General features: G+C 47.6%; 1 protein-coding gene across 2 annotated transcripts in view; it reads right to left on the minus strand.

The window, feature by feature from the left end:
* The window catches only part of METTL4 (methyltransferase 4, N6-adenosine), a 233,147-nt gene that overhangs the window by 90,104 nt on the left and 126,419 nt on the right, over window positions 1–16,624 (minus strand). The gene's annotated exons all lie outside the window — the stretch shown is intronic.

Here is a 16,624-nt window from a genome sequence, read left to right on the forward strand (position 1 = left end):
GGCATTGTCAGAGCTAAACATATTCGTCGCCATGTCGAAACTGTGCAGAAGGGTGCATAGGTCCTTGATCTGAGACCACTCCATCAGGGTGATCTGCCCCACCTCTGCATCTCGTTGGCCCAGGCTATACGTCATGACGTATTGCACCAGGGCTCTGCGGTGCTGCCACAGTCGCTGTAACATGTGGAGAGTTGAATTCCAGCGTGTCGCCACATCGCATTTCAGGCGATGAACCGGCAGGCCGAAAGACTTCTGGAGCGATGCAAGTCGCTCAGCTGCGGCGCTTGAACGACGGAAGTGAGCAGACAGTTTTCGTGCCCTGTTCAGAAGGCCATCTAGGCCGGGATAGTGTGTTAAAAATTGCTGCACGACAAGGTTCAACACGTGAGCCATACAAGGTACGTGTGTCACCTTGCCCAGGCGAAGGGCCGCACCCAGGTTTGCAGCATTGTCGCACACGGCCTTACCAGGCTGCAGGTTGAGTGGAGACAACCATTTATTAAACTCGGACCGCAGAGCTGACCACAACTCCTCAGCTGTGTGACTCTTATTCCCAAGACATGTCAAGCTAAAGACCGCCTGATGCCGTTGCGCTCGGCTGCCAGCATAGTAATGAGGCGTGCGTGATTCCTTCTGCGCAGTGAGAACGCTGGTGGCCTGACCAGGCAGGCTTGGGGCGGAGGTGGAGGACCCAGATGAGGTGGAGGATGCAGAAGCTGTGGCGGAACTTGGACAGACAGAGGATTGACACACAAGTCCTGGGGACGGCAAGACTTGTGCAGCAGACCCTTCACCATCTATCACCATAGTTACCCAGTGCCCAGTCAGCGACATGTAACGTCCCTGTCCATACTTACTGGTCCAAGTATCGGTGGTGAAATGCACCGGTTGACACACAGAGTTTCTCAAGGAAGCGGTGATGTTGTGTGCGACATGCTGGTGTAGCGCGGGCACACCTTTCTTAGAGAAGTAGTGGCGACTAGGCATCTGGTACTGGGGCACAGCGACAGACATAAGCTCTCTAAAATCATGTGTGTCCACTAGGCGGAAAGGCAGCATTTCGGTAGCCAACAGCTTACAGAGGGATAGAGTCAACCTCTTAGCTTTGTCATGGGTCGGAGGAAGTGGCCTTTTATTTGACCACATCTGAGGGACAGAGATCTGGCTGCTGTGTGTAGACGGTGTTGAGTAGGGTGTCCCTGGAAAAATGCAGGTTTGTGAGGAAAGTTCAGGCGGAGACATGATGTTGCCTTCATCCAACGTTGGTGCTATCGATGTCTGAGAGAGCTGTACACACTCACTTGTTTCCCCTTCCAAACCAACTGACGACCTTACAAGCAAACTGCCTGTTGCGGTTACAGTGGTGGAAGTTTTGCGTGGAAAAACAGGTGTGACAGCTGTCCCCACAGTCCTAGAAGATGAAGAGCGCGCGGATGCACTGGAAGGGGCGGGCGGTGGATGGTTCGCTCCGCTAGCCGGCATTGCAGCACGGTGAGCTTCCCACCGGGACTTATGATATTTATTCATGTGACGATTCATGGAAGAAGTTGTCAAACTGCTGAGGTTTTGACCTCTACTAACAGAATCATGACAAATGTTACATATCACATGAGTTGGGCGATCTTTTTCGATGTGAAAAAAGGCCCAGGCTAGGCAAGGCTTAGAGGCCATGCGACCTGTTGATCCACCCCGAATAATGCTCATAGGCAGAGTGGTGGCTGAGGATGCAGTTGTAGACGTGCTACCAGTGCTCCGACTCTGTCCAGGAAGGCGCAAGGTAACTTCGTCGTCGGTTGCATCCTCCTCCACCGCCTCTGTTGACCTCCTCGAGTGCCTGACTGGGGGTTGACAGTAGGTGGGATCTAGAACGTCATCATCAATTGTTGTGTTTGCACTCCCCTCCCCCTCAGACCGAGCCTCTTCTTGCCCTGACCGAATATTTAAGTTGTCATCCCAATCGGGTATCTGAGTCTCATCTTCATCAGTATGTTCCTCATTGTCTATAACCACAGGTGTTACAGTTTGTGACAAAGGGTCAACATTATGCTCAGAAACTTGGTCCTCACGGCCTGAATCTGAGTCACAAAGGTTCTGGGCATCACTGCAGACCATTTCCTGTTCTGTACTCACTGTAGCTTGGGAGCAGACCTCTGATTCCCAGGCTATAGTGTGACTGAACAGCTCTGCAGACTCAGCCATCTCAGTTCCACCATACTGTGCAGGGCTGATGGAGACTTCAGAGCTGGGAGAAATCAAGTGTGATTGGGATGACAACTCAGAGGAATGGTGTTTTTTGGATGCGGTACTTGAAGTGGCTGAGAGGGCACTTGTTGGACCACTTGAGATCCATTCAAGCATTTTCCTTTTTTGCCCATCATCTACCTTTGTTCCTCTTGTTCGTGTCCGTAATAAAGGGAGCACATCGGATTGTCCACAATAAGTAGTAGACATCTTACTTTTGCTAGTAGATGGTCTATCTTCAGCAGATGATAATGGAGCTTTGCCACCTTCCCCACTGACAAAACCTTTTTTGCCTTTTCCACCACGCCTCTTCCCCTTTCCACCAGCATCTGTCATTTTGCCACTCATGTTGATTGCGACAAGATTGTGGACTGAAAATGTGGTAGTAAAAATTGAGAGGTGGTGAAGATTGCAGTGGTGGTCTAGCTTTATTAACAGCAGAATAATAAAGAATAAATATCCCTGACAATGTAACTTAGTTATAATGAGTTGGAGTGTGCAACGCAGGCAGACGTGCTGCAAATGTCTTTGCACTAGTGGGACTATAGCAAAGTCCAATAGCCACGTATAGGATGCCACTAGGTACACTGAGTGTGTGCTAGTATAATGGCTTAGTTATAATTAGTTGGAGTGTGCAACGCAGGCAGATGCGCTCTGCAAATGTCTTGGCACTAGTGGGACTATAGCAAAGTCCAATAGCCACGTATAGGATGCCACTAGGTACACTGAGTGTGTGCTAGTATAATGGCTTAGTTATAATTAGTTGGAGTGTGCAACGCAGGCAGATGCGCTCTGCAAATGTCTTGGCACTAGTGGGACTATAGCAAAGTCCAATAGCCACGTATAGGATGCCACTAGGTACACTGAGTGTGTGCTAGTATAATGGCTTAGTTATAATTAGTTGGAGTGTGCAACGCAGGCAGATGCGCTCTGCAAATGTCTTGGCACTAGTGGGACTATAGCAAAGTCCAATAGCCACGTATAGGATGCCACTAGGTACACTGAGTGTGTGCTAGTATAATGGCTTAGTTATAATTAGTTGGAGTGTGCAACGCAGGCAGATGCGTTCTGCAAATGTCTTGGCACTAGTGGGACTAAAGCAAAGTCCAATAGCCACGTATAGGATGCCACTAGGTACACTGAGTGTGTGCTAGTATAATGGCTTAGTTATAATTAGTTGGAGTGTGCAACGCAGGCAGACGTGCTGCAAATGTCTTTGCACTAGTGGGACTATAGCAAAGTCCAATAGCCACGTATAGGATGCCACTAGGTACACTGAGTGTTTGCTAGTATAATGGCTTAGTTATAATTAGTTGGAGTGTGCAACGCAGGCAGACGTGCTGCAAATGTCTTGGCACTAGTGGGACTATAGCAAAGTCCAATAGCCACGTATAGGATGCCACTAGGTACACTGAGTGTGTGCTAGTATAATGGCTTAGTTATAATTAGTTGGAGTGTGCAACGCAGGCAGACGTGCTGCAAATGTCTTGGCACTAGTGGGACTATAGCAAAGTCCAATAGCCACGTATAGGATGCCACTAGGTACACTGAGTGTGTGCTAGTATAATGGCTTAGTTATAATTAGTTGGAGTGTGCAACGCAGGCAGACGTGCTGCAAATGTCTTGGCACTAGTGGGACTATAGCAAAGTCCAATAGCCACGTATAGGATGCCACTAGGTACACTGAGTGTGTGCTAGTATAATGGCTTAGTTATAATTAGTTGGAGTGTGCAACGCAGGCAGACGTGCTGCAAATGTCTTGGCACTAGTGGGACTATAGCAAAGTCCAATAGCCACGTATAGGATGCCACTAGGTACACTGAGTGTTTGCTAGTAAAATTGCTTAGTTTAAAAAAGTTGTAGTGTGCAATGCAGGCAGACGTGCTCTGCAAATGTCTTTGCACTAGTGGGACTATAGCAAAGTCCAATAGCCACGTATAGGATGCCACTAGGTACACTGAGTGTTTGCTAGTAAAATTGCTTAGTTTAAAAAAGTTGTAGTGTGCAATGCAGGCAGACGTGCTCTGCAAATGTCTTTGCACTAGTGGGACTATAGCAAAGTCCAATAGCCACGTATAGGATGCCACTAGGTACACTGAATGTTTGCTAGTATAATGGCTTACTTAGAATGAGTTGGAGTGTGCAGAGGACAAGAGGGTACAGTGGCAGGATTGTGGTGCTCTGGGTAGAGGAATGGAAGCCTGCCTTTCTATTCCCTCCTAATGGTGAAATGCAGGGAGGAAATCCCTGACCTGGGCTACACAGACGCTGTTGCTGTTTGCAGGACCTGTCACTTATGGCTCTCTGACCCTGCCGCTTTGAGCCCTTAAAAGGACTGCTAGAATGTGCTCTCCCTAAGCTGTCTAACGCTGTGTATGCAGCGCATACAGCTGTATCGGCTATAGGACTCAGGAGGACGGAGCTGCGACACTGATGTCTGACACCAAAGACGCAGAAGGCAGATAATGGCGTTCGTGAAGATGTCCGGTTTTATAATGCAGGGACATGTGACATGCAGATCCTATCACACATGCCGTTGCTTCTCTGGCTCAAAGTCCACTTAGGTGTGTGTGTGTCTGTGATTGGCTGACATGCTGGCCCGCCCCACAAGACGCGCGCGCTTAGGGAAGGAAGACAAGAAAAAAAAAAAAAAAATGGCGATCGCCATTATAGAAACAGCAGTGATCTGAAGGCGCTGTTCACGCACACTATACACTGAAATGTGATAATAGTTTGATTCACAGAGTGACTTACACTATTACAGCAGAAACCAAGCTAGGATTTAGCTGTTTTTTGGCTGCTAGAACCGTTCTCGAACGTTTCTAGAACTATCGAGCTTTTGCAAAAAGCTCGAGTTCTAGTTCGATCTAGAACATGCCCCAAAATCACTCGAGCCGCGAACTGGAGAACCACGAACCGCGCTCAACTCTACTCAAGAGAGACTTGTCACTCAACTGGTGTGGGGCGGGGATATGTTGACCTGGGACAACATCAGACTAGACATATTTTGTCACGAGATGCGACGTGATCACTAGGGATAAAGTGACCCTGATTCCACAGGTACATCTGAAAGTGACAATGTTTGGGCCACCTTCTTTGCCCTACCTCATTAACAACCCTCGTCTACTGGTACCCTCCCTCCACCCAGGAGAGGGCCGGAACAGAAGTGGTTAATCCCACACAAATAAACAGACAGGGGAAAACCAAAACTATACCTCACAGATGTATTGCCGATACGTGATCAGGAGCAAACTAAAAGGAAGGCAAGAAATAAATCAGACAACAAGAACATTTCCACAACACAAAAAAAGACAGAAGTTCACCAGCAACTGGATAAGAAAGCATACTGACCGGGATCAAATAAGCTATCATCGGATGGGTGCGGAGGAGACTGTTATAGGTCTCCTGCAACATGTGACTCAAGCAGCAATCTACAGGCTAGCAGAAATTAACTCCTGCAAGCCTGAATACTAACAAAAGCACAGCTGGTCGACGCCCGAGCCTCTTTGTGCAACTCAAAAGCAGCATCATGGGGCGTGTTTAACTCTGCTGTGTGAACAGTGTCAGATGTAGTCCTGAGACTTGGCAACTTTTGAGCCAGACACAGTGTGACAATTTTTTCCTATAGACCCCACCTGGCTTTTCAAACTAAGGTTTTCTCTGAAATGCTACAGCATTTCAGAATAGAACATACCTGGCTGCAGTCGCACTGGCAAGCTCTGATTCATGCTGCCATTTGGTCCGAGCAGCACCACTACAGCAGCTTTTTTTAAATGTAACTGCTGCCATTTTCATCTTGTATCATAGTTGCTCCAGTCAGTCTCCAGCAGTTTGGGACCTGGTGGTGGCTCCAGGGTTTCATGTAGTGCGCTAGAGGTCCCTCTTCAATGCAAGTCTATGAAGACCTCATTCTGGCTCTCAGACTTGAGAGCCTGTGATGTAACTTCTGACTTACAGCCAGCCAGAAGTTGCAGTCACAAGATGGTGTCGCAGAACAGAAGCAATGTTGGTAAAAGGTAAAGATGCCGGAGGGTGAGTATAGGAGTAGAGGTAGTTATCTAAGATTAAAAGCACCATTACAACGCTGAAAAAACAAACGCTGTAGTGGTGTTTTAAATAAGAGTGCTTATGCATCTAATTTGACTTTGACTATCACCATAAAGCTTATCATCGTGTTTGTCAAAAAAACAAATTTGCCATTTTTCTCCTTTAATAATTAAAAAATAAACAGATATTTAGTAATGTATGTTAAATAGAATGGTCTTATAAGGTCACTCCTTTACGTTAACTCCATAGTTTAATCCAGACACCTACTGAAAACCATAACTATAACTGTGATATTACAAGGATGAGTTACGGCACAGAACGAAACTCCGTCCTGAAAAAATTACAAACTTAAAGGGGTTATCCGGCTTATTTTGACTTTTTTTTTATTATTACCCTATTGGGCTACATTGGGGCAGGTAAGCAGATAGTGAGCAGTTACCTGCCCTGCTGTCAGCCCCTCTCCCCCAACTCAGAGTGGTCATGTGACCGCTCCTGCCGTGATTTTGCTGCTTCCGGTCATTTCATGTCAACATGGGCAGGACTATGTTGACATGCAAATCTGGAACAGCATGTTGCCGCCCTGCTGGGCGGCAACAGTGCGTGGAGTCTCCGCCCCCTTCCCTGCACCCTCCCACACATTCCCCGCACCCCGTACTCTCCCCGCCCACGGTGTCATCACCAGCACCGGGCCCCCTGCTCAGGATAGCAGGAGTGCCCGTGCAGTCTGTGTCCCGCTCCAGCCCCGAGGCTGCTCGCACTGCAGGCTCAGCAGCTTCTCACCCTGCAGCGAAGGCAGCCGCGGGGATGACGAGCGCTGCCATCAGGATGTTAGATGAAATCATTACCTGCTGTGACGATCTTCCCTTCACTCCTGTCAGTGCTGTCACTGCCTTCTATGCCCGCTGTGTTCTCACGTCACTAGCGGTGACGTCATGGGCGATACTGCTGAGAACACGGCGGGCATAGAAGGCAGTGACAGCATTGACAGGAGTGAAGGGAAGATCGTCACAGCAGGTAATGATCTCATCTAACCTCCTGAAGCAGCGCTCGTCATCCCCTGCAGTGACCTGGGCTATTGATGTTAGCTCAGGTCACTGCATTACTCTCCCAGCCAATGGGGAACATTCTGTTCTTCATTGACTGGGACATTGACTATGGTATCGATTGTCATGGGACTCCCTTATTGGATTACGCCAGACCTGGATTTGTTTTTCTTTTTAATAAATTGGTGAAAGAGGAAATGTTTTGGGGAGTGTTTTTTCAAATAAAACTTTTTTTTGTTGTCTATTTTTTTTATTATTGACTGGGTTGTTTGTGATGTCGGGTATCTGATAGACACGTGACATCCCTAACCCCAGGGCTTGATGCCAGGTGAAGTTACACATCTGGCATCAACCCCATATATTACCCCGTTTGCCACCGCACCAGGGCACGGGATGAGTTGGGGCGAAGCACCAGGATTGGACAATCTAATGGATGCGCCACTTCTGGGGCGGCTGTGGCCTGCTATTTTTAGGCTGGGGAGTGTCCAATAACATTGGACCTCCCTAGTCTGAGAATACCAGACCACAGCTGTCCGCTTTACCTTGGGGCTGGTGATCCAATTTGGGGGGGACCCCATGTTTTTTGTTTTAAATTATTTATTTAATTTAAAATAACAGCGTGGGGTACCCTCTGTTTTGGATTACCAGTCAAGGTGAAGCTGCTAGCTGTGGTTTGCAGGCTGCAGCCTTCTGCTTTACCTTAGCTGGCTACAAAAATATGGGGGACAGCACAGTGGGTTTTTTTTTAATTTAATTTTTGGATAAATACAAAGCTAAGCACCCTTTAGTGCCACATGAAAGTCACTAAAGGGTGCCAGCTTAGAATATGCAGGGGGGTAGGACATTATATGTCTTTCTCATCTATCTACCTACCTACCTACCTATGATTCCATCTATCTATCCCTCCATTCACTCATCCCTCTATCTCTCTTTCTCTATATCTATCTATTCATCTCTATATCTACTCATCTATTTATCTTTCTTGCTGCTTCCGTTTTTTGTGGTCCGCAAAAACGTAAGGCACACGGATGACACACGGATGCATCCGTGAAAAAATGGACCATTTTTTGCGGACCGCAAAAACGGAACGGTCATGTGAATGTAGCCTACATGTGTTCCCTATGGGGGTAGGGGTCGGTACAGAACGACGGTAGGGGGGGGTCGGTACAGAGCGCCGTGTGTGTGTGTGTGTGTGTGTGTGTGTGTGGGGGGGGGGGGGTTTGAGGGTTGCAGAGCCTCATGTGGTGTGTGGCGCAGAGCCCGATTTGTGTGTGTGTAGGGTTGCAGAGCCTGATGTGGTGTGGGGTGCAGAGCCCGATGTGTGTGTGTGTGGCGCAGAGCCTGATGTGTGTGTGTGTGTGTGTGTGGAGGATTGCAGAGCCTGATGTGGTGTGGGGTGCAGAGCCCAATGTGTGTGTGTGTGTGTGTGTGTGTGTGTGTGTGTGTGTGTGTGTGTGTGTGTGTGTGTGGGACAGAGCCCGATGTGGGGCTATTTCCATTGCTAGAGTGATAACAGGTCAAGTGCTGAGGCAGAATACTGACAGGTAATGTGTGTGCAGGGGGCGGGCAGAGGGCGGGGCTGGACATTGGGGTGAGGCTGGACATTGGGGTGGGGCTGGACGCTGAGGCCGGGCGGTGCCAGCTCTGACTGGGAGGTTTAGCACAGGAAGTTATCATGTTTGCTGGAACAAAATGTAAACAAAGAGCTGCAGAGAATAAAGGGATAATTCAAGAGGAACAAAAGTAAGAAAACAAAAAATAACAATGTAGAGGTGTTTTATATGACAATACAGCACAGAAAAACTCAAAATTTTTTGGTAAGCTAATGTCGGACAACTCCTTTAACTCTACTACATTGTTATGTGCATCCACAAAAACGTATGTGAGACATCGTAGGGAAACAAATCTCTTTTTACAGGTATAATAACCTTGAAAATGATCTGCTTTGCCATAAACCTGTCTGTGAAAAGAACCTTGGTATGAGAGAAGGGAACATATTCCTGAGTTCCTAGCATTAACTATTTGCAGGACCTTGGTCCAGAGGCCATGTAGGAAACCATGGCCGCTGGATGAGAGCACAGCAAACTTCCTATTACCTACTTGGTAGCATCATTTGTGCTTCTTCCGATTATTAGGCCCCATGACATTGAGCAACAAATTTGTGGTGTCGCAGGGGTGTACCATCAAAAGAGGCGTAAAGTATGCCACAAGATAGTAGGAAGTTCTCAGTGGTCAAGTCCGGCTAACATGGAGTGCAGACTTGGTCACTGGACCAGGGTCCAGCAAATACTTTTTTTTAATCAGCTCCAATAGCTAGAAGGGTTCTCTCACACTGGCATATAAAACGGACGAGTGTAAAGTGAGAAAAATAAAATCACACTGCAATCAGACCAATGTTAGTTAATGAGTTAGTTTTTCCTCAGCTCAAATCGGACATGAGGAAAAAAAATTGCAGCATGATGAGATTGTACTCGTCTATCGGACACGACTCGTCGATGCAAAGTCAATGAGTGCAAGAAAATAAATTGGACACCCCACACATGTTCGTCTGTCGGCAGTTTTTTATGGATACATTACCATTCAGTAGCACAGAACACTGTAAATGGTCCTGTAAATGAATATAGCATAATAACGGAGGAAAAAAAATGCATAGCATACGGATGCAAGGTGAAAAGAAAAAATAAATAAAAGCGCACACTAGCATGACATACGGAGTACCAAGCTCATCCCACTTTTCTGGATGAGAATCAGACCAGACTTTTATAAGCCAGTGTGAGAGAACCCTAATAAGAAGGATAAATCATGCACCGACTAAAAGCATTTCTGAAACATGGCCTTCATGTAATAATTAAAGAGGTCTGTCAGAAATGCGTCAGTTTATTTTATTGTTCAACTGGTGATGATAGATCACGTTTTCAAAATGTAGAAATAAAGGAGACATATTTTAGACTGGAATATTAGTGACGGATTTATCATCCTCACCTTTTCTGAAACTTATGGCACAGCAAAACTAAGCATATATTCAGAATAATACGTCATCCACATCTGAATAATGAGCTGACTACTATTCTAAAATAATCCCTAGCTAGCCCTGTAACGAGCGAACACTAACTTGCTTGGTATTCAGTACTCGTAGCGAGCAATTGGACACACAGACGGGCTTGACTCACGTACGGAGTACAACGGCAGCCAATGGGGAACTCAAGCCAGGGGTGGGATTCAAATTTTTAACAACAGGTTCTCTGTAAACCCCGCCCATTTGAAAACCACACCCATTCTGTAACCACACCCATTTTGTTAGCCACACCCATTTTCACGCACTTTCCTCAACCAAAAAATACAAGTAATTTAAAGTAAAATCTCCTTCCCCTCATATACCTTCACTCTCCTGTCCAGTACCAGATGTTCCAGTCACTGTCAGACATATTGTATTAAATTTTTCTACAGTTTTTTAAAATTATTACTAAAGGAGCCCTGCTAAAATTGGAATGGGTGACCTTCCCCATACAGATCCCATCCCATTATGGCATCTTTCCCCTGCAGATCCCATCCCATTGTGGCCTCTTTCCCCAGCAAATCTCATCCCATTATGGCCTCTTTCCCCAGCAGATCCCATCCCATTATAGCCGCTTTCCCCTGCAGATCCCATCCCATTATAGCCTCTTTCCCCAGCAGATGGCATCCCATTATGGCCTCTTTCCCCAGCAGATCTCATCCCATTATGGCTTCTTTCCCCAGCAGATCCCATCCCATTATGGCCTCTTTCCCCAGCAGATCTCATGCCATTATGGCCTCTTTCCCCTGCAGATCTCATCCCATTATGGCCTCTTTCCCCAGCAGATCCCATCCCATTATGGCCTCTTTGCCCAGCAGATCCCATCCCATTATGGCCTCTTTCCCCAGCAGATCCCATCCCATTATGGCCTCTTTCCCGCTGCAGATCCCATCCCATTATGGCCTCTTTCCCCTGCAGATCCCATACCATTATGGCCTCTTTCCCCAGCAAATCTCATCCCATTATGGCCTCTTTCCCCAGCAGATCCCATCCCATTATGGCCTCTTTCCCCTGCAGATCCCATCCCATTATAGCCTCTTTCCCCAGCAGATGTCATCCCATTATGGCCTCTTTCCCCAGCAGATCTCATCCCATTATGGCCTCTTTCCCCAGCAGATCCCATCCCATTATGGCCTCTTTCCCCAGCAGATCTCATGCCATTATGGCCTCTTTCCCCTGCAGATCTCATCCCATTATGGCCTCTTTCCCCTGCAGATCCCATCCCATTATAGCCTCTTTCCCCAGCAGATCCCATCCCATTACGGCCTCTTTCCCCAGCAGATCTCATGCCATTATGGCCTCTTTCCCCAGCAGATCTCATCCCATTATGGCCTCTTTCCCCTGCAGATCCCATCCCATTATGGCCTCTTTCCCCAGCAAATCTCATCCCATTATGGCCTCTTTCCCCAGCAGATCCCATCCCATTATGGCCTCTTTCCCCTGCAGATCCCATCCCATTATAGCCTCTTTCCCCAGCAGATGTCATCCCATTATGGCCTCTTTCCCCAGCAGATCTCATCCCATTATGGCCTCTTTCCCCAGCAGATCCCATTCCATTATGGCCTCTTTCCCCAGCAGATCTCATGCCATTATGGCCTCTTTCCCCTGCAGATCTCATCCCATTATGGCCTCTTTCCCCTGCAGATCCCATCCCATTATAGCCTCTTTCCCCAGCAGATCCCATCCCATTACGGCCTCTTTCCCCAGCAGATCTCATGCCATTATGGCCTCTTTCCCCTTCAGATCCCATCCCATTATGGCCTCTTTCCCCTGCAGATCCCATCCCATTATGGCCTCTTTCCCCAGCAAATCTCATCCCATTATGGCCTCTTTCCCCAGCAGATCCCATCCCATTATGGCCTCTTTACCCTGCAGATCCCATCCCATTATGGCCTCTTTCCCCAGCAAATCTCATCCCATTATGGCCTCTTTCCCCAGCAGATCCCATCCCATTATGGCCTCTTTACCCTGCAGATCCCATCCCATTATGGCCTCTTTCCCCAGCAGATGTCATCCCATTATGGCCTCTTTCCCCAGCAGATCTCATGCCATTATGGCCTCTTTCCCCTGCAGATCTCATCCCATTATGGCCTCTTTCCCCTGCAGATCCCATCCCATTATAGCCTCTTTCCCCAGCAGATCTCATCCCATTATGGCCTCTTTCCCCAGCAGATCCCATCCCATTATGGCCTCTTTCCCCAGCAGATCTCATCCCATTATGGCCTCTTTCCCCTGCAGATCCCATCCCATTATGGCCTCTTTCCCCAGCAGATCTCATCCCATTATGGCCTCTTTCCCCAGCAGATCTCATCCCATTATGGCCTCTTTCCCGCTGCAGATCCCATCCCATGATGGCCTCTTTCCCCTGCAGATCCCATTCCATTATGGCCTCTTTCCCCAGCAGATCTCATTCCATTATGGCCTCTTTCCCCAGCAGATCTCATCCCATTATGGCCTTTTTCCCCTGCAGATCCCATCCCATTATGGCCTCTTTCCCGCTGCAGATCCCATCCCATGATGGCCTCTTTCCCCTGCAGATCCCATTCCATTATGGCCTCTTTCCCAAGCAGATCTCATTCCATTATGGCCTCTTTCCCCTGCAGATCCCATCCCATTATGGCCTTTTTCCCCTGCAGATCCCATCCCATTATGGCCTTTTTCCCCTGCAGATCCCATCCCATTATGGCTTCTTTACCCTGCAGATCCCATCCCATTATGGCCTCTTTCCCCAGCAGATCCCATCCCATTATGGCCTCTTTCCCCTGCAGATCCCATCCCATTATGGCCTCTTTCCCCTGCAGATCCCATCCCATTATGGCCTCTTTCCCCTGCAGATCCCATCCCATTATGGACTTTTCCCCAGCACATCTCATCCCATTATGGCCTCTTTCCCTAGCAGATCTCATCCCATTATGGCCTTTTTCCCCTGCAGATCCCATCCCATTATGGCCTCTTTCCCCTGCAGATCTCATCCCATTATGGCCTCTTTCCCCTGCAGATCCCATCCCATTATGGCCTCTTTCCCCAGCAGATCTCATCCCATTATGGCCTCTTTCCCCAGCAGATCTCATCCCATTATGGCCTCTTTCCCGCTGCAGATCCCATCCCATGATGGCCTCTTTCCCCTGCAGATCCCATTCCATTATGGCCTCTTTCCCCAGCAGATCTCATTCCATTATGGCCTCTTTCCCCAGCAGATCTCATCCCATTATGGCCTTTTTCCCCTGCAGATCCCATCCCATTATGGCCTCTTTCCCGCTGCAGATCCCATCCCATGATGGCCTCTTTCCCCTGCAGATCCCATTCCATTATGGCCTCTTTCCCCAGCAGATCTCATTCCATTATGGCCTCTTTCCCCTGCAGATCCCATCCCATTATGGCCTTTTTCCCCTGCAGATCCCATCCCATTATGGCCTTTTTCCCCTGCAGATCCCATCCCATTATGGCTTCTTTACCCTGCAGATCCCATCCCATTATGGCCTCTTTCCCCAGCAGATCCCATCCCATTATGGCCTCTTTCCCCTGCAGATCCCATCCCATTATGGCCTCTTTCCCCAGCACATCTCATCCCATTATGGCCTCTTTCCCTAGCAGATCTCATCCCATTATGGCCTTTTTCCCCTGCAGATCCCATCCCATTATGGCCTCTTTCTCCTGCAGATCTCATCCCATTATGGCCTCTTTCTTCAGCAGATCTCATCCCATGTGCTCCTTTTCCCCTGCAGATCCTGTCCCATATGGCTCCTTTTCCCATATAGCTCCCATCTTATGTGGCCTCTCCCCATATAGCCACATATAGCTGGCATCTTAATGTGACTTCTCTCCCCATATAGCTACATATAGCTCCCATCTTAATGTGGCTCCTCTCCCCATATAGCCACATATAGCTCCCATCTTAATGTGGCCCCTCTCCCCATAAAGCCACATATAGCTCCCATCTTATGTGGCCTCTCCCCATATAGCCACATATAGCTGCCATCTTAATACGGCTCCTCTCCCTGCTCCCTGCAGATTCGGCTCACTGAGCGCTTACCTCCAGGCACCGGCAGCTTCTCCTGTCTTCCGTCCTCCTCCGCGGCTCGTCTCTGCACGGTGACGCTGACAAACGGCAGTAGGAGGAGCTACCTCCTCACACTGCCTGACCTCTGCAGCGTCAGCACGTTGCTGCACGCCGGGTCAAGGAGCCGACAGGTCCACTGTACCCGGAAGTGCGGTGCGGAGGTGCGAGGATTCATTTGTGCTAGTGTCTTAAAGAAACACTAACACAAATGAATACAGGGAACCGGGTCGCCGGAGCGGTTTCTTGCCGGTTCTGGGAACCAGCTATTTTAACAATCGGTTCTCCAGAAACGGACAGAACCGGCTGAATCCCACCCCTGACTCAAGCATTGTTCCACCACCGCTCATCAATGTCGCGGGGTCTTGCAGTGCGCAGCATGAACTGAGACTGGCTACTATATGAAGTGAAAGCTGCACACCAAATTCAGAGAAATATGAACAAGCATAACCGCTTTATAATACATAAGGATTGAAAAATACAATTAGCCACATGAAAAATTGAAAAACTTAAAATGTGACATTGCATAACTGATGAGGATTATTTGAAAAAAGAGATATTTAGCTAATGTATTGATCAAATTATTACTGCCCCATAACCAAGTTCACTTCACTGGCTAATGCTCAAAGTAAAAAATAAACCATTTTTGTGCTTTTTTTTTTTCTTTTTACTTACTGGGTTAGTAATGTCTAATAGATACCTCTCCATTGCTAAAACTAGGGCTTGAAGTCAGCTGTGTTTTGGGAAAATTCACAACTGACTTCAACACCAACCACCATTAGTCTAGAATAATACAGCTGCGCAAATAGCTCTGCCACTGAGGTCAAAACACAGGTAAATACAATTAAGCACCACAGGAAAAGTGCCAAGGTAACATATATACTTCAACCAAGGCGGCACTCACTGTGACCATACGTAACCGATAGTTATATCCAATGAAAACCGAAGGTTAGAAGCTGGGAAACACCATCTTGGGGCTGGTATAGATAGTATGCTTGAAAAAATGTAACTCCGGAACGGAGTCCGAGTAAACTCCAGTTAAGGAGTGCTCGGAGATTAGTAGGTCCACTTTATGATGCGCCAACCTCGGAAACCATTCCTTGGTGCCGCTACTATGAGAGTCTATCCCAGCACAGCAGAGCGATCCCCCAGTCTGCTAGGTGCGATGCTGTTGCTGGACGCCTCGGCCATCAGAGTCACAAACAGCAAGGCGGCGGACACAGATCGCGCAGGAGCAGGATGGGTGACATCACCACTGAGTACGGCAGCCTCAAGGGGCCAATCCAACGTGTATCGAAACTGCTTGTTTCAAGCTGTGGGCGTGATACCATGGATTTACATTATCAACATCACGTCTTCTCCTTCAGAATCCCGCACGAGCGTGCTTACCATTGTCGCCGCTTTCTCATCCTGGTTGCTTGTCGGCTTCAGACGCGCACTGTGCATGCTCAGAAGACTCCTGCAGTTCCGGTCATGTGCAGCACGCATTTGAACCCGGCAAATAAAGACCAGGTTGAGAAGGCGGCGAGAATGGTAAGCACGCACGCGTGGGATTCTGAAGGAGCAGACATGACATCGCTTATGTAAATCCATGGTATCACACCCACAGGGGCGTGATACCATGAAAAACATGCAAACGCGATGCCCATAGGGATAGAGACCTGCTCATTTACATAGGGAATATGTAAGTAATAAAACGTTATTTTATTACTTTCATATTACACATTATTATAACACAGGGATGGGTATCACACATGCCCCTGCTTGTAGGTTATAACGTTTTTATGACCTGACAGGTTCCCTCTAAGTTAACCAGACTAAACATTCTTTCGTTCCACATTAAAGGCGCTAAAGGATGCAGGTTTATAATGTGTAGGGGGGATTGTGATATTATATAGCTGCAGGACATCTGTTCTACCTATTACAGCTATCTAATATAGTATATCACAAAAAGTGAGTACACCCTTCACATTTTTGTAAATAGTTTATTATATCTTTTCATTGGATAACACTTAGACATTAATGACTGTGTTGAGTTATTTAGAGGCACACCAAATAATTTACACTGTTATACAAGCTGTATACTGACTACTGTACATTGTACTTAATAAAGTTATTGATTTTAAAGGATTTTGTGTTATTAACTACAAATTCACACACCAAAACCAGTGTATATATTAA

The sequence above is a fragment of the Anomaloglossus baeobatrachus genome, chromosome 6, assembly GCF_048569485.1.
Source record: "Anomaloglossus baeobatrachus isolate aAnoBae1 chromosome 6, aAnoBae1.hap1, whole genome shotgun sequence".
In the NCBI taxonomy this organism is placed as follows: Eukaryota; Metazoa; Chordata; class Amphibia; order Anura; family Aromobatidae; genus Anomaloglossus; species Anomaloglossus baeobatrachus.